This window comes from Podarcis vaucheri (assembly GCF_965113315.1).
Source record: "Podarcis vaucheri genome assembly, chromosome: 13".
Taxonomy (NCBI): Eukaryota; Metazoa; Chordata; class Lepidosauria; order Squamata; family Lacertidae; genus Podarcis; species Podarcis vaucheri.
The window spans coordinates 30,093,050-30,111,778 of NC_138751.1; the positions used below are offsets into that span (position 1 = coordinate 30,093,050).

Consider the following 18,729-nt stretch of genomic DNA (forward strand, 5'->3'; position numbering starts at 1 on the left):
TCCCCCCGCCCTCTGCAATGCAGTAGTCAAAATCCGGAGCAAGATCCCACCCCCAACCGCAGTGTCCGCGTCTACTGCGAGTAACTACTGCGCCTCGCACACGGTCCGCTCCTAAGGCTGCCCCTTCAAATAATTTAACCTTCTACCGGGTATTTTGGGAGGCTGATGTATACGAAGTTTTTTCTGGACATGGGTTGTCTCGGCTCCCCCAACGCTTTCTCTCCCCCCCCCCGCCATCTAGTGGGCTTCGCTACTCGTGTGAAAGGAGCCTCTTGCGCGTGCCAATACAGCACACAAAAAAAGTTGCGGGTGGTTTGGGAAGCATCGCTGGGGAATCGAGGGACGGTCGCTGCCAAAGTGAGCTCCTTTTGCCCGGGGGAAGCCACGATCACCGCCGCCGCATACGTGGCGGGGGGAACCGGGGAACTTGGGCGCCGCCGGTTCCTCCCCGAGTCAGTTCTGCTTCCCGATTGTAGAGCGCGGAGGGAGGCGGCGGGGAAGGAGAGTAAAGGAGGGAGACACGGCGCTCCTCCCTCGCCCGCCCTCCTTCCCCGGGGCTGGGCTCCAGGCAGGCGGCGCCTGCAGCTCGCAGCTGCCCCGCGTGAGACCCGGCCAAGCCCGGCGCTCCAACCGCAGCAGGAGCGGGCTGAGCGAAGGGCGAGGAGCCGGCCCAGCCGCGTGCGAAGAAGCCGCGCTGCTTTCCCGCCTGCGGCCGCTGCTTGCATAAACAAGGCGGGCAGGATGCCAGAGGAGCTCCGCCGCGCTCGCCTGGGAAGGAGGGAGGGAAGGCAATGAAGGCCGGGACAGCACCGAGAGAGAGAGAGACCAGAGGGTGGCCTGACCTGGACTCGAGGGCAACAGGCAGGCGGGGACGCTGCCTGGGTGACCTTGGCCACAAGTCACAGCCTCTGCGCCTGACTTGCTCCCCAGGGTTGCTGGGGAGGGTAGAAGGGAGGCGAGGGGGAAGCTTGCGCGCTCCTCCGCCTGGAGCTTTTGGGGGAAAATGTGGGCTATATCAGTGGAACGAAAGCAAAGCAAACAAACGCATCCCCGAAGTAAACCCGCCGCTGTCGCCTGCTTCCAGAGGGCTAGCTGTTGTTTTGTGGTTGGCTTGGGTTGTGTATATGCACCATAGGGGCATTCCAACTCCTAGGGGCCATGGTCCCTTCGCTCCCCCTCAGAACAAAATATTTGAGGGGGACCAGCCGTGGGCATAGGGGGGGGGGGACAGTGCCGGATTTAACCGTAAGCTAAACAAGCTGTAGCTTAGGCCTCCACACTCTTGGGGGCCCCCCAAAAAATAAAGGAAAAAACACCATGGATATACATTTCCAAAATATAAGATAAAAAAACAAATAAAATAAAACCTCCATACAGCAACAGTGTTTTGTGTTGTGTTGGCTCCTTTTTGTTAGGTGTGAATGGCTTTAGATACCTATTAGGTCCATAAATTGCCATAGAGCATATATTCAACACAAAAAACAGTGACAATTTGTTGTTGACAAAGGACAGCTGGACATATAAAGGGCCCTATGACCTTCAGTAGCTTAGGGCCTCATCAAACCTAAATCTGGCCCTGCGGGGGGGGGGAGCTGCCCCCCCTAAATCAAGTAAATAATGAAAATGCTTAACTCACTGACCGACTGTCACAGATAACTTGATTCTGCCCCCCCCCATATAAAGCCCGCTCCCATAAAAGAAAACATAACCCCCCCCAAAAAAAAATTAACAGCATTGCAGTTCAAATGGTGTGTACGCCCCATGCCTTGTGATCGATTAAGCGGGCTTGTTTGTTGCCGCCCCATCTTTATTCAATGCACACCTGGCCTGCACTATACCTCAAAGGGACATTCAGAGCACCTTTTTATTTTTTTACCTCAAAAGAATCCTAGTTTCCCCCTTACAGAGCTGCAATTCCCAGTTATCCTTAACAAAACTATTGACACCCAGAATTCTTGTGGGAAAGCATGTGTTTTGGAGGTACAGTGTGTACACAAGTCACCCATGTTGCTAGAAGTGGCGCTTCTGGTTGTGTTTCTCTGTGTGTGGTTCTCACGCTTGAATATTGGGTGCCCTGTACAGTGATATGCAAGTTCCCTATACTGTATGCAAAGATTTTCCTTTGTTTTGAACGGAGGAGCAATCATATGAGCCATGGCCTACAGTAAGTGTTAGAACTGCTTTGTAGGGCTACCCCTGCAAAGGGAAGGGAGCTAGGGGCCCAACTAGATTGTTTGTCAAGTGGCTTGGCCTTGTTGGATTGTGTGTGTGTGGTGGTTTTTTTTTTTTAAAAACCCAAATAGTTTATTGGGGGATGTTATTAACTCTGACCCACAGAAGGGACTGATCAAAAATGGGACCTGCTATTTACAATGCGAGGAAAGGTGAGTAAATTAGAATAGGAATAGAAGCCCTTTAAGACATTTTGGAATGATAAAATAGAACCTGTTTCCTTTGAATCAGAAGATTATCAATCAGATTCTTGAATGTGGATTTTAATCATTTGCAAATATGGGGTGCCTTGCTTTTGTGTGTGTTTATTGTAAGGTTTTCTAAAGTGTTTTACAGTTTTTTGCATGTTGGTTTTGTAAAAAATGTTCAGATGGTTCTGAAGAACCTGTGTAGAATGTTAATATATTTTCATAGTTTTAAATTCAGTTTCAGTTTAATGATTTATTTCGGAAGCCAAGCATAAGTTTAAATTGTATGATCAAATCTAAGGTAACATTCACACCACACATTTAAAGCATTATACCGCTTTAAATGGTCATGGCTTCCTCCATGGGTGTAACGGGGGGGGGGGACAGGGGGCCAGCTGCCCCCCAGATCAAGTAAAACAATAGAAATAACTAACTGACCAATCACGTGGGTTCTGCCCCTCCAACAAAAGTCTTCACAAAAGTCCTGCCCCACCCCCAAAAGTCCTGGCTATGTCCATAGCTTCCCACAAATAATTCTGGGAGCTGTGGTTTGTTAAGGGTGTTAGGTGTTCCCGATTAACTACACAGAGCTACAATTAACAATGATTAGTGTTAACAGTCAATCCCTATTCATAGGGAACTCTAGGAGTTGTAGCACCACCCTAAACAAACATGCAGTTCCCAGGATTCCTTGGAGGAAGCCATGACTATTTAAAGTGGTATAATTGTGTTCCAAATGTATGGTGTGAATGTGGCCATCAATTATGAATTTAAAAAGTTAGCCACTAGAGTCCAAGCCATGTACCAAACATCAATGCCTGGTTTGGCCATAGGATTAAATTAGGTAATGATCCGGCCAAAGTGAACCACTCTGAAATCTCACCGACTTAACTGGGACAGACTGACGTCGTTGCGTCATTTAGCCACTGAATTTTGCACAGTCACTTTCCCACTGGTTTGCAACACACATCTACTTCCCGTGCCACTGTTTGCACATTGAGCCAGGAATAACCTGGGGGAGGAGAGATTCTGCAAGAGCTCAGATCTGTGGAACTTTCTCTAGGGGGGATTCTCCCACGGTGCAATATGGAGCAAAGGGGAAATGATCTCTTTTTATGGACTTTCAGAACAGGAGATACACTTCTGTGCTAAAGATGGAATTGGGAAACAGGGGCCTTCCAGATATTTCCGGACATCTGTTCTAGCCAGTGTGGGGAATGGCTGCAGTTCAGTAGTAAAGAATGCAGACAATCCCAAGTTCAGTCAATGGGATCTGCAGGCAGGGCTTGGGGAGACCCTTGCTTTGAAACCCTGGAGAGTCACCCCCAGTCATTGTAGAGTAGAAAAACATTTTATCAATTCATTTAATTTCTATACTGCCCTTCATCTGAGTATCATAGGGCAGTTTACAATACAAAACCACAAAAAGACATAACATAGCAACCAAACAAAAACACACAGTTTAAGAGGCCATAGATTGTTCAGTTAGCCAAAGGCCTGAGAAAGAGGAACGTTTTCGCCTGATGCCTAAAGATATGTATTGATGGTGCCAGGGGATGTTCTTCCTTGGGAGAGCAGTCAACAAGTGGGGAGCCACCAGTGAAAAGGCCCATTCTCATGTTGCCACCCTCCGGGCCTCTTGCGGAGAAGGCACGCAAAGAAGGGCCTCTGATTTTTTTTAATAACATTTTATTAATTTTCCAAAACAAAAACCAGTAACAATATCAAATCAAAATAAATTGACTTCCCCCTAGTCCCTTCCTTGGTTCCATTGTTTATCAACATACTGCATGTCCGTTGTAAAGTTATAAACCATTGTATTACTTACCCATTCAAAATTAAATTACAAGTAGTATTAAAACCCTTCAATAAACTCCTTCCAATCTTCCTTAAATTCGTAATCATCTTTTCCTCTTAGTTTCTTTGCCATTTCAGCATATTCCATTAATTTAACTTGCCAATCTTCTTTAGCTGGGACACCTTCTTCTTTCCAATGTTGTGCTAATAATATTCGTGCGGCTGTAGTTGCATACATAAATAAGTTCTTTGGTGATCTTAGTAAATCCACTTCGGTAATACCTAGTAGGAAAGCTTCTAGTTTTTTAACAAAAGTTGCTTTAAACATCTTCTTCATTTCATTACAAATCATTTCCCAATATTTCTTTACAATTTTACAATCCCACCACATATGGAAAAATGTCCCAAGAAGGGCCTCAGATGATGATTGCAACTACAGTTGTCAAGAGTTGGCTTTGAAGAGGGATTGATTGTTAAACCACTCTGGGAATTGTACCTTGCTGAGAGGAGTAGAGGTACTCTAGCAACTCTCAGCAGCTTTAACAAACCACAGCTCCCAGAATCCTTTGGATAAGACATGACCGTTTAAAGCGGTGTCATAGTGCATTAAATTTTATGGTGTGACTGTGGCCTCTGTATAAGGCAATTTCCTATATTCCATAGCCAAAGGTCATGGATGATGGGAGTCCTGACAATGCCAGGAAGCTTCCCAACCCTGTTCTAAAAGGAGAGGGATATTTGTGTGTGCCAACGTTTACCGGTAAGTTTCAGGCAATCTGCTGAAATTAATTTGAAATGCTTCGTTTGCTGAGTTCTGCGAACTTTGTAAACTGCTCTGTGTTTATTTTATGGGGGGGGGAAGAGTTAAACTAGACTGGGGAGGGGAGGTCAGGTGGTCATTTTATGATAAAAAATGGAAGTGCCGGTACTCTTATATTGTGGTGGGTGCCAGCACAAAATGGCTGCCATGGGCAGCAAAAAAAGGAGAGAGGTGTCATTACTCCATACTGGTGAGTTGGCTGAATGCAGCTGAGAGGAGGTGCGATGGTGGTGGTGCTGCATTAAAGAGCGCACTGAAATTGGGAGCTGGGGAGAAAAGGAGCCTCCCATAGGGTACTGGAGAGGTTTTGGAGACTGAGGAGTTCAGGAATATTTGTTCCTCTTAAATGGGAGTTTGGGAGAAAGTGGGGTTTATGTGGAGGCAGTTGTGACCCTTCTGTGAGGTTCTTGAGAGCCAAGGTAGTGGTGGGTGGTTGTGCATGCTTGTACACAAGTTTTCCGGCGCTTGTTTGGAAGGTAGAACTGTATGGGGTGTGGTGTGGTATTATTGTAGGTGTTTGTGAAACTGAGGTAGCCTGGAATGTAGGGCAGTCTCTTTAAATAAAACAACAAGGTTATATTCCAACAGCATATATATATATATATATATATATATATATATATATATATATATATATATGCTTTCGTAGATTTTCACGGGTATAGGAATGCAGGTTTTGGTGTCTTCGGGTGTCTTCCCGTGTAAGAGTCGGGGTGTCTGTGCGACGTTTCGACGAGGTCTCACTCGTCATCTTCAGGCTGGTGCTTTCGGCTTCTTGTTCCAGTAACAAGAAGCCGAAAGCACCAGCCTGAAGATGACGAGTGAGACCTCGTCGAAACGTCGCACAGACACCCCGACTCTTACACGGGAAGACACCCGAAGACACCAAAACCTGCATATATATATATATATATATATATCCTATGCACAGCACTGCAGTTTTCCCTGCAGAGAGATTTATTACCCTTCTTTCTGGAGAAAGCTAAGGGATTGCTCCGTCCACCGTCCACCCCCATGCTATTTTTTGGTGCAGTCAGATTGGTTTGCAAATGCAGTCACACGTAGGCACAGAACAGCTGCAGAATACAAAACACCAATCAAGGTGTCTAGGCATTCGCTCACCCTCTTTGCCTGGTTTTCTTTTTCTTTTTTTGGCACAGAGGCACTGCAGAAGTTTTTGAGAGAGGCGAGCTTTGTAGGTCGGCGTGAGTTTTGCTAGCTGCTCCTCCTAACCTAGAATTCACCTAACTTGGGCAGCATTCCACATTTCAGCTATTTTACAGTGAAGCCCTTTGATGTTGTTTGGGGTTTTGTTTTTTTTAAAGAAAAATACGTAATCCCCAAGCAAGTTTATACAAAAACCAAGGTCATCTCATGTGCCAGCAGCTGCGTTAGGGCAATTTGTCTTTTTGACCCTGACCGATTCGTGCTGCAGCCCGCTGCTCTCACTTGGGTAATTAAGATAAACTTGCACGTGTAGCAAAATGTTTGGACACAGTTATCAGTGTGCACTGCGGCTCGTGGTTTCCTTGCCCACAGGCATGCTGGCTTGAAGGAACTTGCTTGGCAGTTGATTAATAACCTATGAGCAATTGGCTCTGGAACTGGGTTGAGTAGATGATTCACCAGTATATTTTAGTTCAGCCTTCCCCAACCCAGTGCTCTGCACTTGTTTTGGACTTCAACTCCTGTTGGCAGTAGGCAGCGTGGCCAATATTTGTAGTCCAAAACGTCAGGAAGGCATCAGGTTTGGGAAGGCTATGTTTAGTTCAACATCTCTAGGATGCCAGCTTCTCAACCAGCTGCTATAGCTGCGTCTTCAACAGAGGCTTGGTACACAGATATTAGCTGACAGTGGTGTTTATCCCCATGCCGCAATGAGTTTGCCATGATTTTTGCTGCACACCAAACTGTTGCTAAGTGCACAAGAGCAGCTCAGGCATTTTCCCCTGGTCAGTTGGCAACTCTCTATTCATTTATTTTATAAATAACTATCAGTACAGTAGGGCAGGTCCCTGCCCCAAGGAGCTTACTTACATTCTAAAATTTCAGCACGCAAGGGAAACAGAAGAGGCAGGAGTAAAGAGGAAAGCAATATGCAGTTGTTTTGGTTGCACGTGCTTCAGTAGTCTTTAATACAATCTTGAGTTAACAGCAGGGGATGAAAACTCAGGGGTTGAGCCAAATGTTTTCTGAAAAAGCTGGGCTTAAATGAGAGGTTTAAAGGAAGGAACAGAGGTGATATCATGCAGGGTTCCTGGAAGGCAGTTCCAAACATACCAGGCACCATGAGAACAGGATGTTAGACTACTGTAGATGGGTCTCTGAAATCATCCAGGAGGAGTTATTGTACATCCTTATGGTCAAACTCCAATGGTAACTACTACACTTCCATCACCTTATTTCTGCCTCCTCACATCTCATGCTAGAAGGGGCTATCTCATGCTAAGGCCACCCCAAGACATCTTGGGGCCAGAGGTGCAAAATCCAACAACATTATGCTGTTGTGCAATTCCCATTCATTTCAGTTAGACTCCCTGCCGGATTGTGCTTTGTGGGTCTAGACTGTCACTCACACCCATCTTCCTTAATGGAATAATATGACCGCCATTGTCCACAGTTCAACAAAAACCAGAATCACCATACCATGACTTAATTTAATTGCCATTGGGGTTTGCATAGCATCTGAACACCCACACAGCCAAAACTATGACCTGGTATCATAGTGATGTCAAATGATTGACAGGCAAGGTAGCGCCACCCACCTGTTACACTGGCTCCCACAGGGTGTGGTGGGAAAGACAGGGATGCAGCCTAATGGCAGGATCAAGTTCCTAAATTTAACACTAAATGGCAAACGAATTGCTGGACTTCAGTGTAACCACCCAAGAGCAAACGGACAGCCTGTGGTTGTAAGAGAGACACGTGCCCAGCAACACTTAACATTAGGAGAAGAGTTTTACAAGCTCCACTTAAAAAAAACAAAAAATCCCCAAAATACACCTTGTGATGGTGCCTCAGTTCGCCCAGAAAGTGAAATGCGACTGTATTATGAAAGGCAGGAGACTTAGGAAAGGAAGTGTACCAGCCAGGAGAAGGGAATCGATGGTTATGGGAGCTGTTTCAAGACCAGGTTGGGAGCATAGGAAAAGGTGATGATGCAGGGACCAAGGAAAGAGACAGTGGCCACGGAAGCCTTAGGAAAGGTGCTAGATGAAGCAATAAGCAGAAGCCAAGGAGTCAAGAGAGGTAGAGTTGGCAGAAGCCGTGGGAAAATAAAGCCAGGCAGAGCCAGCTAGGAATAGACGAGTTGCGGGTGGCACTGGCCCTTTCAGCCACACCATGAATAGCATGTCCATATACACGTTCTCTCCCTTTGTGAGCATCTCCCTAGTGCAGGGGTGGGGAATATTTTTGGCCTGGCAGGCCAGATCTTTGTCTTACACCCCATCCACTTTTACGGGTGGGTCTGGGAGCCCCACTCGTCAATTACCTGGTGTCATGATGATGTCTGCTAGGTGATTGCTAGGTGTGCGATCCCACCGCACCCTGTCAAAAGTTGACTTCAGGGGTCCGCAGGGAAGGGGATCTCCTTCACCACCACACAGTTTCCGAAAGGGAACATGCTGGCAACACAGCACAAAGCCTGGTTGAACCCTCCTCTGCTCAGGAGCTGCTGAGTTCATGTCTTAAGCTTCTCCAGTTCTTTCGAACGGTACAAAACAGAGAGCTTTGGGCAAAGCACTTTAGAGTGCCCCACTTGGCTACAGCAAGACCCCAGAGCACATAGGAGGAGGGGTACACCCAGTGGGACATGGAACACCCCTCATTTGAGGGATGTTCCCATGAAATCTTCAAAGCGTGAAAATTACAGGCCGGCTGGGACACTCGAGACCAGTTGTTTTGATCCCTTTTGGTTTAGCTTTCCCTTTAAGGAGGCAGATCTGGCCATTGTTTTCAAGATCGTGTTGTTTTTATTTTCAGAGTCTGCTTTATTGGATCAGGGCAAAGTCAAACAGGGTCCACCCTGCCTGGCAAAGCCACCTGCCATGTGCCTTTCCAGGGTGTTGTCTCCAGCCAGCAGGCGGCCTGCCTTTCTCCCACCATCCCATGTGAGTTGCTCTCTTCTGCTCCTTGTGTTTTCAAAAGCCGTATCCATCTGAGAAGGGCTGTTTGTTTAGAAAGCCTTGCCTCTCTCGGTCACATGTGCCGCCCATGTGAGGCGCATTCCATTTTTAGCCACAACAACTTCTTCACTAGGCAGCTCTGCTGCAGTGACATGTGCAGAGCCCAGGAGGGGAGGAGACACGACACGTGTATGAGCAGGATCTGAGCCGTGAGCGGGTGTGTGTGTGTGTGTAGTTTTCTGGCTACAGGAAATTCCTGTTACAAAGCAAGGCATGTTTTATTTTGCAGGCTGAGAGAGCAAGGAGGGATTTCTTTTTAAAAAAAAAACAGAAGAAGGGCAGGCTCAATGAACCATAGTGTGAGGAGGAGGAGGAGGAGGGACAAAAACAGCCACCCTAGACCAAGAGATCTGTTTGTTTGTTTGTTTGGGTTTTGCGAATATGTCACTAATCCCTTAGCAGATATTAAAGGGGAAGGGGAGGTGGGAGTTTGGGGAGGGGGAGCCCTCAATGCAGAGGAAACTGCAGCACAGCCAAATGTGGGGTGTGTTTACATCTGCAGCGGATTTCAACGCCCTTTCTCCGTGAAATAAGCAACAAAATGCACCGGGAGGGGGGGGGGAGGAGAAGGCGGGCGTTGTTCCTTGCCGTACACAGAACATGTAAAGTGAAATGTTCATTTGGACCAAAGAGATTAAAAGGCAAAGTGCAAGCTTTCAAGTCACAGAGCACGGCTTTGCAGATTCAATTGGTTTGAAGGGGAGGGGGGAGTTTTCAGTTTCTGAGCATAGTATTTTAACCCTATATCTGTGAACTGGTTTTTTAATAATAATAATAATAATAATAATATACTGTTGTTATTTATTTTCATGGTACAGAAGATAAATTTTTGAGAAAACAATTGTTACAACAGTAAACAACAAGTAACTTGTCCCGATAAAATTATAGTACAGACTTTTATCATGCCATGTGTTAAAGTTTCATTTGATTACTCTAAGAGATCACGTCACACTTTCCCTTGAGTGCTGGGTGGATTCCTGCCACAATCTGAACCATTTATGTATTCAAATAAACATTTGCCATATGTTATAAAAGGAATATAGATTGTGTTTGCCCTTTGCCGCTCCCACCTGGCATGTTAGTTTCTCAGCCAATGCTATTGAGCATACTCTGTTATACCAAGAATCAATGTTCAGCCCATCACCGGTTTTCCAACGTCATCTGTGGACTGTTTTAGCCTGTGTCAAATATAGGGATCTGAGTCACATCATTCCAACCCCAGTTCTGATTTAGACGGGATGGCTTTTTATTTTATTCGGAAGTTGTTGATTTTGCAACCAGTGGCTGCTGGCAAGCAAATTTGCAAACTTTTATTCTTGGCAATCAACAGTATAGAAGTGCACAAGTGGCTGGCGATACCATTATCTTTTGCAGAGCCAGATTGGGCCGCTGTCAGCTTTTGACATCCACAAGCCCAACCAAGTGCATCTGAAAAGGCTACATGTCCCCAGGCTTAGCAGAAGCCTGTCCTGTTGCTATGTAACCTTTATCTGTCTTGTCTTATTTTCTGGACCCAAGAAGACAACGGCGCATGCTGTACGAAGTTGGAGCAGACAAGTTGTTACAGAATCACTACACACAGGAAAACCACACAGGAAATAACAAGATTAATAAAACCACTTCAGTGTTCATTCACACAAGCGATAGAGGAAAAAATGCCCTCTGGGGCTGATATATGTCAGAGAATTCCCACATGTCAGTTCCGGCATTCCAGTGGAGCTCTATGCTCGGAATGCAGAAGGCAGCCTATTCTGATGAAGGTTAACTCCTTTGACCTGGAGAAGCCTTCGAAAGCAAAAATTATTTTCTCGTGCTTTCCCTTTCCCCAAGAGATAGGAAACTCCACAGGCAGCCCTTTACAGGGCTCATTCTCTGTGAGATATGTTTATGCTCATCTACAAATGCACATGTTGAGCAGAGCAGAGTGGGCAGACGCCCAGACAGAAAGGGCAAGTCTTTAAAGCAGCATCGATTTCCCCAAAGCAAAGCATATCCTCTTGCAAACTACTGGGGAAAAAATCAGATCCCCCCTTTCTCATTGGCTACAATCAAAACCACCAAGCTGTTCCCTTCAGCCCTCTTCCAAGTACAGTGGTACCTTGGGTTACAGATGCTTCAGGTTACACACGCTTCAGGTTACAGACTCCTCTAACCCAGAAATAGTACCTTGGGTTAAGAACTTTGCTTCAGGATGAGAACAGAAATCGTGCAGTGGCAGCGGGAAGCCCCATTAGCTAAAGTGGTACCTCAGGTTAAGAACAGTTTCAGGTTAAGAACGGACCTCCAGAACGAATTAAGTTCTTAACCCGAGGTACCACTGTAGATGAAATGTCCAACAGCTAATAGCCACCAGAACTCAGATGTCATCATTGCTCATTAATCTAAAATACTCAGCTTTATGAGCAAAAGTGTACTTTAAGAGAAGGTCATTTTGTGTTTGCATAAGCATTTATTTCTGGAATTCTGCTTGGAAATGCCCCAGGCATCAGAAGGGCTTATGCTTTATGCTATATGATATGGGTCAGGCATAACAGATCTAAACATAAAGTATCTTAATTGTGGCAAAGGGGGAATAATATCGGTGTGCGGACAAATAAGAAGCAAAGTAGTTTCCATAGGGCTGGAGCAGAATTGGGTATAACTGTTTGAAAGAGGAAGTGAAGAGCAATCATAAATTCCTGCATACCTTAACCAGCTCATGCATTACCTGCAATTTAGGGGAACGGGCTTAAATTTGTCAAGTGAACCAATGTTTTTTGGTGGATTTAGTCCAATCTGAAATTAATTCACTGGATGGAAGGAATATATATAAAGTTGTTTCCATTGATGGCTGAGAAATCAAATTAATATTTGGTTTCTGATCATTTTACTACCATTGCCACATAAAGTTGCTTCCATTGATGGCTGAGAAATCAAATTAATATTTGGTTTCTGATCATTTTACTACCATTGCCATTTACATTATGTTGCACTACCGCTACTCACGCAATTATTTAGCATTTAATTGGTGGTCAGTACAGAAACTGATTCATTTAAGATTTCGGCTCTGTTGCATGCAGTGGAGTTGAGGGTAATAACAAATTATAAAACAAAACCTGTAAATAAGTCCGGGGCAGCAGCTAACCTGTGGACAGAAGATGCTGTTATATTCCAAGCTCCATATGCCCCAAACCAACATGACCAATGACCAAGGATGATAGAAGTTGTGGTTTAACAGCATCTGAAGCGACACCTGTTAGCATTGGTGCAGTGCAGGGCTACCTTAAGTATTGCTATTATTAGAGAAGAGTTCTGCTTCTGCTACTGAGTCCTTTTCCATTGAATTAGGTAAAGGTAAAGGTACCTCTGACCGTTGGTCCAGTCACACATGACTCTGGGGTTGCACGCTTATCTCGCTCTGTAGGCCAAGGGAGCCGGCGTTTGTCCTCAGACAGCTTCCGGGTCATGTGGCCAGCATGACTAAGCCGCTTCTGGCGAACCAGAGCAGCGCACAGAAACGCCGTTTACCTTCCCGCCAGAGTGGTACCTATTTATTTATGTACTTGCACTTTGATGTGCTTTTGAACTGCTAGGTTGGCAGGAGCAGGGACCGAGCAACGGGAGCTCACCCCATTGCGGGGATTCGAATCGCCGACCTTGTGATCGGCAGGCCCTAGGCTCTGCTTTAGACCACAGGTCCACCTGCGTCCCTCCATTGAATTAATGAACCATTATTTCCTAACAAATAAAAATGGTGGTGAGGGCACCAAGTGAAACACATTGCATGGACAACAGTGCAGCAGGGTGGCAGCAGTGTCGGATGCACAGCTCACCTTGGGACAAAAATGGAGGTGACATAGGTGCATACAGGCATGCAAAGGGAGAGCGACCGCAGCTGCACCAAGCTGACTCCAGGAGCCACCTAGTGGCCAGAGGTCATAATGTCTGTGTGGCATGCTGTGATGATGCTGTAAACTGGCAAATACAGTGGTACCTCAGGTTAAGAACTTAATTCGTTCCAGAGGCCCGTTCTTAACCTGAAACCGTTCTTAACCTGAGGTACCACTTTAGCTAATGGGGCCTCCCACTGCGCCGCTGCTGCGTGATTTCTGTTCTCATCCTGAAGCAAAGTTCTTAACCCGAGGTACTATTTCTGTGTTAGCAGAGTCTGTAACCTGAAGCATCTGTAACCCGAAGTACCACTGTAAATGTAAAAAGCCATAAAAGCATTTTGAAAATTGCGAATGTCCTGTGAACAAATAATTACTGTAGAACAGAGTTCCTTGTCGTCTCGTGGCAAATTCCAAAGGACTTTCACAGCAAAGCACAAAAGGCATCCTAAAGCCCAACCGATTCATTGTGGCGTAAGCTTTTCTGGGCTGAGCATTCCATGAGACCTTAGAATCACAGAATAGTAGAGCTGGCAGGGACCACGAGGGTCATCTAATCCAACCCCTTGCAATACAGGAATCTTTTGCACAATGCGGGACTCGAACCCACGACCCTGAGATTAAGAGTCTTACACTTTACCAACTGTACTGTCCCGCCTTATGCCACAAGTAGATAAGGTTTGACTTTAAGGTACTCCAAGATTCCTTTTTGTCTCCAGGGTTGTGTATGTGACAACGCTAGGGAGATGGGGAGAAGGCTGGGGATGGCACTTCAATAGTGTCACCTAATGTACTACAACAAACAAACAAACAAAAGCTAAAGGACCCCTGACAATTAAGTCCAGTTGCACACGACTCTGGGGTTGCGGCGCTCATCTCGCTTTACTGGCCGAGGGAGCCGGCGTTTGTCCACAGACAGTTTTTCTCGGTCATTTACACCATTTACCTTCCCACTGTACCTATTCATCTACTTGCACTTTGACAAACCTAGGTTGAAGTAAATGGGTGAGGGAAGGCAGAGGACCCAACCAGTTTCGAGGCTAGGTAAGAAAAGGTTAAGATTTAAAGACGCTTCTTAGTTATAGATTTAACCCAATGAATGCTGGGAGCTGTGGCTGTAGGAGAGAGCTGGGGGTTTCACATAGACTTTTCAGCCTTCATACATGGGTGAACACAGGAATTTTCCCAATAAGTGGACAAAGAAGTATAAACTGCACTGGAGAACTGGTCAACCGTTTCTGGTAGATTTGGTGACTGAGCAGTGGCAAGACGTTGGTGGCCTTACCTTTCAGAAGCTACCTGCTCCAGTTTCTCAACTGGTAAGGCCTTCTGTTCAATCTGTGCATAGAGCTGGCCTCTAGATGCTGGCCTTCCACCCACAAATGAAGCCCTCCGTTCTTTCCTTGGCTGTCTCTAGCTTTTAATGAATTGCACTGCTGCTGCCATCAACTTCACAGCTCCCTTACTATTTCAAAATGCACAAGAGGCATAGACAACACTGCAATACAGTCTTGGGTTTGTTCTGGGTTACTCTGCAAGGTGGGCATAACCCATGCTCTCTCAGCTCTTTCCATATGAACCTACTTGGACCCTGCTATCTTCTGAGGCCCTCCTTTGTGTGCCCCCTCCTCGAGAGGTTCGGAGGGTAGCAACAAAAGAACGGGGCCTTTTCTGCAGTGGCTCCCTGTATGTGGAATGCTTTCCCCAGGGTTGTTTGCCTTGCACCTTCATTATATACCTTTAGGCGCCAGGCAAAAATGTTCCTTTTTAACCTGGACTTTGGTTAATCCGATTTACATCCTTGGCCTTTTAAAATGTGTGTTTTTTGTGGGGGGATATTGAGTTGCTGTTTTTATTTTTATTAGGTATTTTGTGGTTTTATATCTTGCTTTTATTCTGTGAAGTGCCCTGAGACCCACAGGTATAGGGCGGTACTGAATATAAATTCTATACATCACCATCATCCAGTCCTGTTCTTTGCAATATGGGTGTAAGAGTTATTTGCATTGGCTATGACTGTATTTTTAAAAAAATGTTTACCAGCTGGGAGGCAGGGGGGACTTTTGGGGGGTGGGGGTGGTGAAGAAATAAGACCTATGTTAGAAATATTATGCATTCCCATCTTCATTGATACCTTTTGTTTTTGGGTACCTTTTGTCCAGTACACAGCTACACTAAATCCTGGCTACCTGATTTGTTTTCTGCTGGGCAGCTATTATTATTCCACCAAGGAAGACAAGAAAGGAAAAAAGGACTAAAAAAAAAGAACCCAGAAGTTCCTTCTAAAGACAGTGGGTGTTTCATTCTAGTCATCTCTTCATCTGATTGGCTAGATCTGCCTTCCTAAACGTCAGTCATTGCTATGTCTTCATTCGTTGGTTGAAAACCCTGAAAGACAGGAAGAGGTAAGTTTCTCACAAAACAAATCGGCAAATGTGCCTGCGCGTTTTGCCTCATATCTTGTGTTCTACAAGGTGTAAAATCTTCCTGCTTGCCTGCCTGCTTCGGAATACAGAGCACTAGTAGTAGCTCTCCTGGCAAACACCCTTGGTACCACAAGATGTCAGTTCCCAACATTTCTTTGGAGGGGAAGCCATTACAGTTAAACTGGAATTGCAGCTACACTTCAGGGTGGTTTGTGGGCCTTCATGCCTTGAGATAGAAGGGAAGGCGAATCTGACAATGGTTTGGAATCTATTAACATTAACGGAATCTTCAGAACAGGTGGGCAGAGGCAGAACATAGCAAAATTTTACATTTCTTGTTGTCACCTGCTCCTAAACCCTAAATAGTGTGTGAAAGAGGATGAGATTCTTGGAAGTGTGAGGTCAACCAGCTGTACGCTTGACCCTTGCCCTTCCTGGCTTATTAAGTAGTCGGAGTATCATGTGTCAAGTGCATTGTAGTCAGAAACAGTCTGGGTGGGTGAGGACAGTGGTCAGTGAATGCCTCAGTAGGACCTGATAGCACACGTGCCATGGCTCCAAGCAAGAATTCCCCAAAGCTACTTTCTGTATGGACCCTGAAAATGGAAGCAAAACTATCACATCACCCTGCTCCTAAGTCACAGTGGAGTTAAAGCTGGGTTTGAAACTGATTGTATTTCTCTCTCTCTCTCTCTCTCTCTCTCTCTCTCTCTCTCTCTCTCTCTCTGTGTGTGTGTGTGTGTGTGTGTGTGTGAAATCCTCCTGATCTAAGTGGCAGCCCACACTTTCCCCAGCCTAAATTCAGATTTTACCAATCAGTGCATAATCTGGTATGGGAAGAAACTCCAATATAAAATTGCATGTTGCTGTGGACGTACCAGAAGCCCAATGTGCGGGTGGTGGTGGTTTCTTTAATTGTGTGAGGACATTTCACTGGGTTTTGTCTGTCACCAGACCACCTGCCTCCATTTTGTTCCCACCAGCACAAAGGAAAAGATAAAGCCTGATTTTTCTTGATGGTTCTTGAATATACAGGCACCCACCCCTGCATTTGCACGATTTCAATATGCATGTGACTCTGCGCACGTGCATCGTGCTGAACCCAGAAGTGACCCAAAAATGGGGCAGAGGTGGAACAGAGTGTTTGCAGGCTTTTTCAATAGCGTTTCAAATATATGCGATTTCACTGATGCATGTGGTGCCTTGGAACGTAACCCCCATGTAAATGGGGGGTTACATATATGTGTGTGTGTTTAATTTTAATAAAATTAATGTCCCCCCCTTTTTTAGCTGTTCTTATTTTATCTGTAAGCTACCCTGAGTCTTTTTCAAGGAAAAAGGTGAGGTATAATAATAATAACAACAACGGAATTGTATTTTAATTTTAAAAACAACTTTTTGTGCACAACTGCTCTTACACAAAACAGCTGTATTAAAAATAAAACCTGACCTTTCTGCTACAGGAGTATTACCACCAGACTCTTGGGGAGCTGGTTGTTTGATTCACCACTGTGTTGGAAAACAAAACAAAACAAAACATTCTATTAGGAAATTGCTCTGTGGCACCAAAAGGCTCTCTGTTACCCACCAGTGGCAGACCTTGGTGTCTCAAATTTCAGTGGTGTCATGTGCTATGCCAAAATTCGGTGCCTCCTGCCTCTCGCACTCCATTCTAAATCATAGTTGTGGTGTCCCCTGTTGTGCCCCTGAGGCTCCACGCCCAGTGCAACTGAACCAGTCATGCTCCCCTAAATCCACCTCTGTCCCCACCTCTTTGCCTTTCCACCTTGCAGAGATGAGGTGGTTTTAATTTATTTTTAGAAACAGGTTGGCTAGGTGCACTGCAGAGCTAAGTGATAGCTGAGAGGCATTTGGGGAAAAGGAGGATAGTGTAAGGCAGGCTGGAGCCTCAGCTAGCACTTAGCTATTAAAAAGTGTCACACCATATATTTAAAGCACTCTTATATCACTTTTAATAGTCATGGCTTCCCCCAAAGAATTCTGGGAACTGGATGCTGAGAGTTGTTAGGAGACTCCCCACAGAGCTACAATTTCCAGCAACCCCTAACAAACAACAGTTCCTAGGATTTTCCAGGAGAAGCCATGACTATCAAAGAGGTTTAAGAGGTTGTAGGTTTATGCCACTTTTTGACATGACTGAAAATATGGATTTAGTTGACATTTGGAGAACGAAGAACCCCCTGGGAAGAGAGGGAACTTTCTTCTCTGAGGCTAAAATGACATGGACAAGAATTGACCAAATTTAGGTAACTAGAGGACTGGCTCCGAAGACTAGTAAAGTGGAAATCTGCCCCAAACTTGCTCCGACCATAATGCTGTGAAGATGGAAATGAAACTGACGCCAATTGGTTCCTTTAGATGGAGGATGAATGATACTTTGTTTAGGAATGAAGAAGTGACTAAGAAGGCCCAAAAAACTTTGAGAGACTATTTTGAGATAAATATGAACACTACTGTGGAAAAAAGAGTAATCTGGGACACAAGCAAAGCGGGTATGAGAGGATTTCTGATACAACAGAATGCAATTAAGAAGAGAATTCAAAATGAGAAAAAAGATAAAATCCTAGGAAAAATAAAGGAAGGAGAGAAGAAGCAGACTGAAACCAAAGTCGCAGATTTTGAAAGAGATAAAGTTATATCAAGTACAATATACGAAAATGATGAATCAGGAAATAGAATGGAAGATTAAACAGATGAGACAAAAGACATTTGAATCGGCAAATAAGTGCGGAAAACTGTTGGCTTGGCAAATGAAAAAAAGACAAAAACTTAATACCATTACGAATTTGGAAGTGGAAGGAAAGAATATACAGAATCCAGTGGAAATTAGAAAGTGGTTCCAGAGGTATTTTAAACAACTATATACACAGGCGACGCAGGAAGAAATGGACATTGATAGATTTTTGGAAAATAATGGACTACAAAAAATTTCTCAGGAAAATAAGTTAATGCTGAATTATAAAATAATGGAGCAGGAAGTAGAAGGGGCCATTCAGAACATGCAACTAGGTAAATCCCCAGGACCGGATGGATTGACTTCAAGATACTACAGATCTCTGAAAGAATGGTTAATACAACCTTTAAAGGAAGTCTGTAATGAAATACTGGAAGGGAAAAGGGCACCAGAGTTGTGTAAGGAAGCTTATATTACACTTATACCAAAAACAGAGACTGAAAAGACACAGCTCA

The 18,729-nt window shown here is 45.0% G+C and overlaps 1 long non-coding RNA gene across 2 annotated transcripts in view; it reads left to right on the forward strand.

Annotated features, from left to right (window-relative positions):
• Positions 1–15,361, forward strand: part of LOC309517863 — a 33,301-nt gene extending 17,940 nt beyond the window's left edge. For both annotated transcript variants that reach the window (XR_014213297.1, XR_014213298.1), the window contains 2 exons: positions 9,022–9,149; positions 15,256–15,361. This is a non-coding gene — a long non-coding RNA (uncharacterized lncRNA). The remainder of the gene's footprint in view (positions 1–9,021; positions 9,150–15,255) is intronic.
• Positions 15,362–18,729: the final 3,368 nt, after the last annotated feature.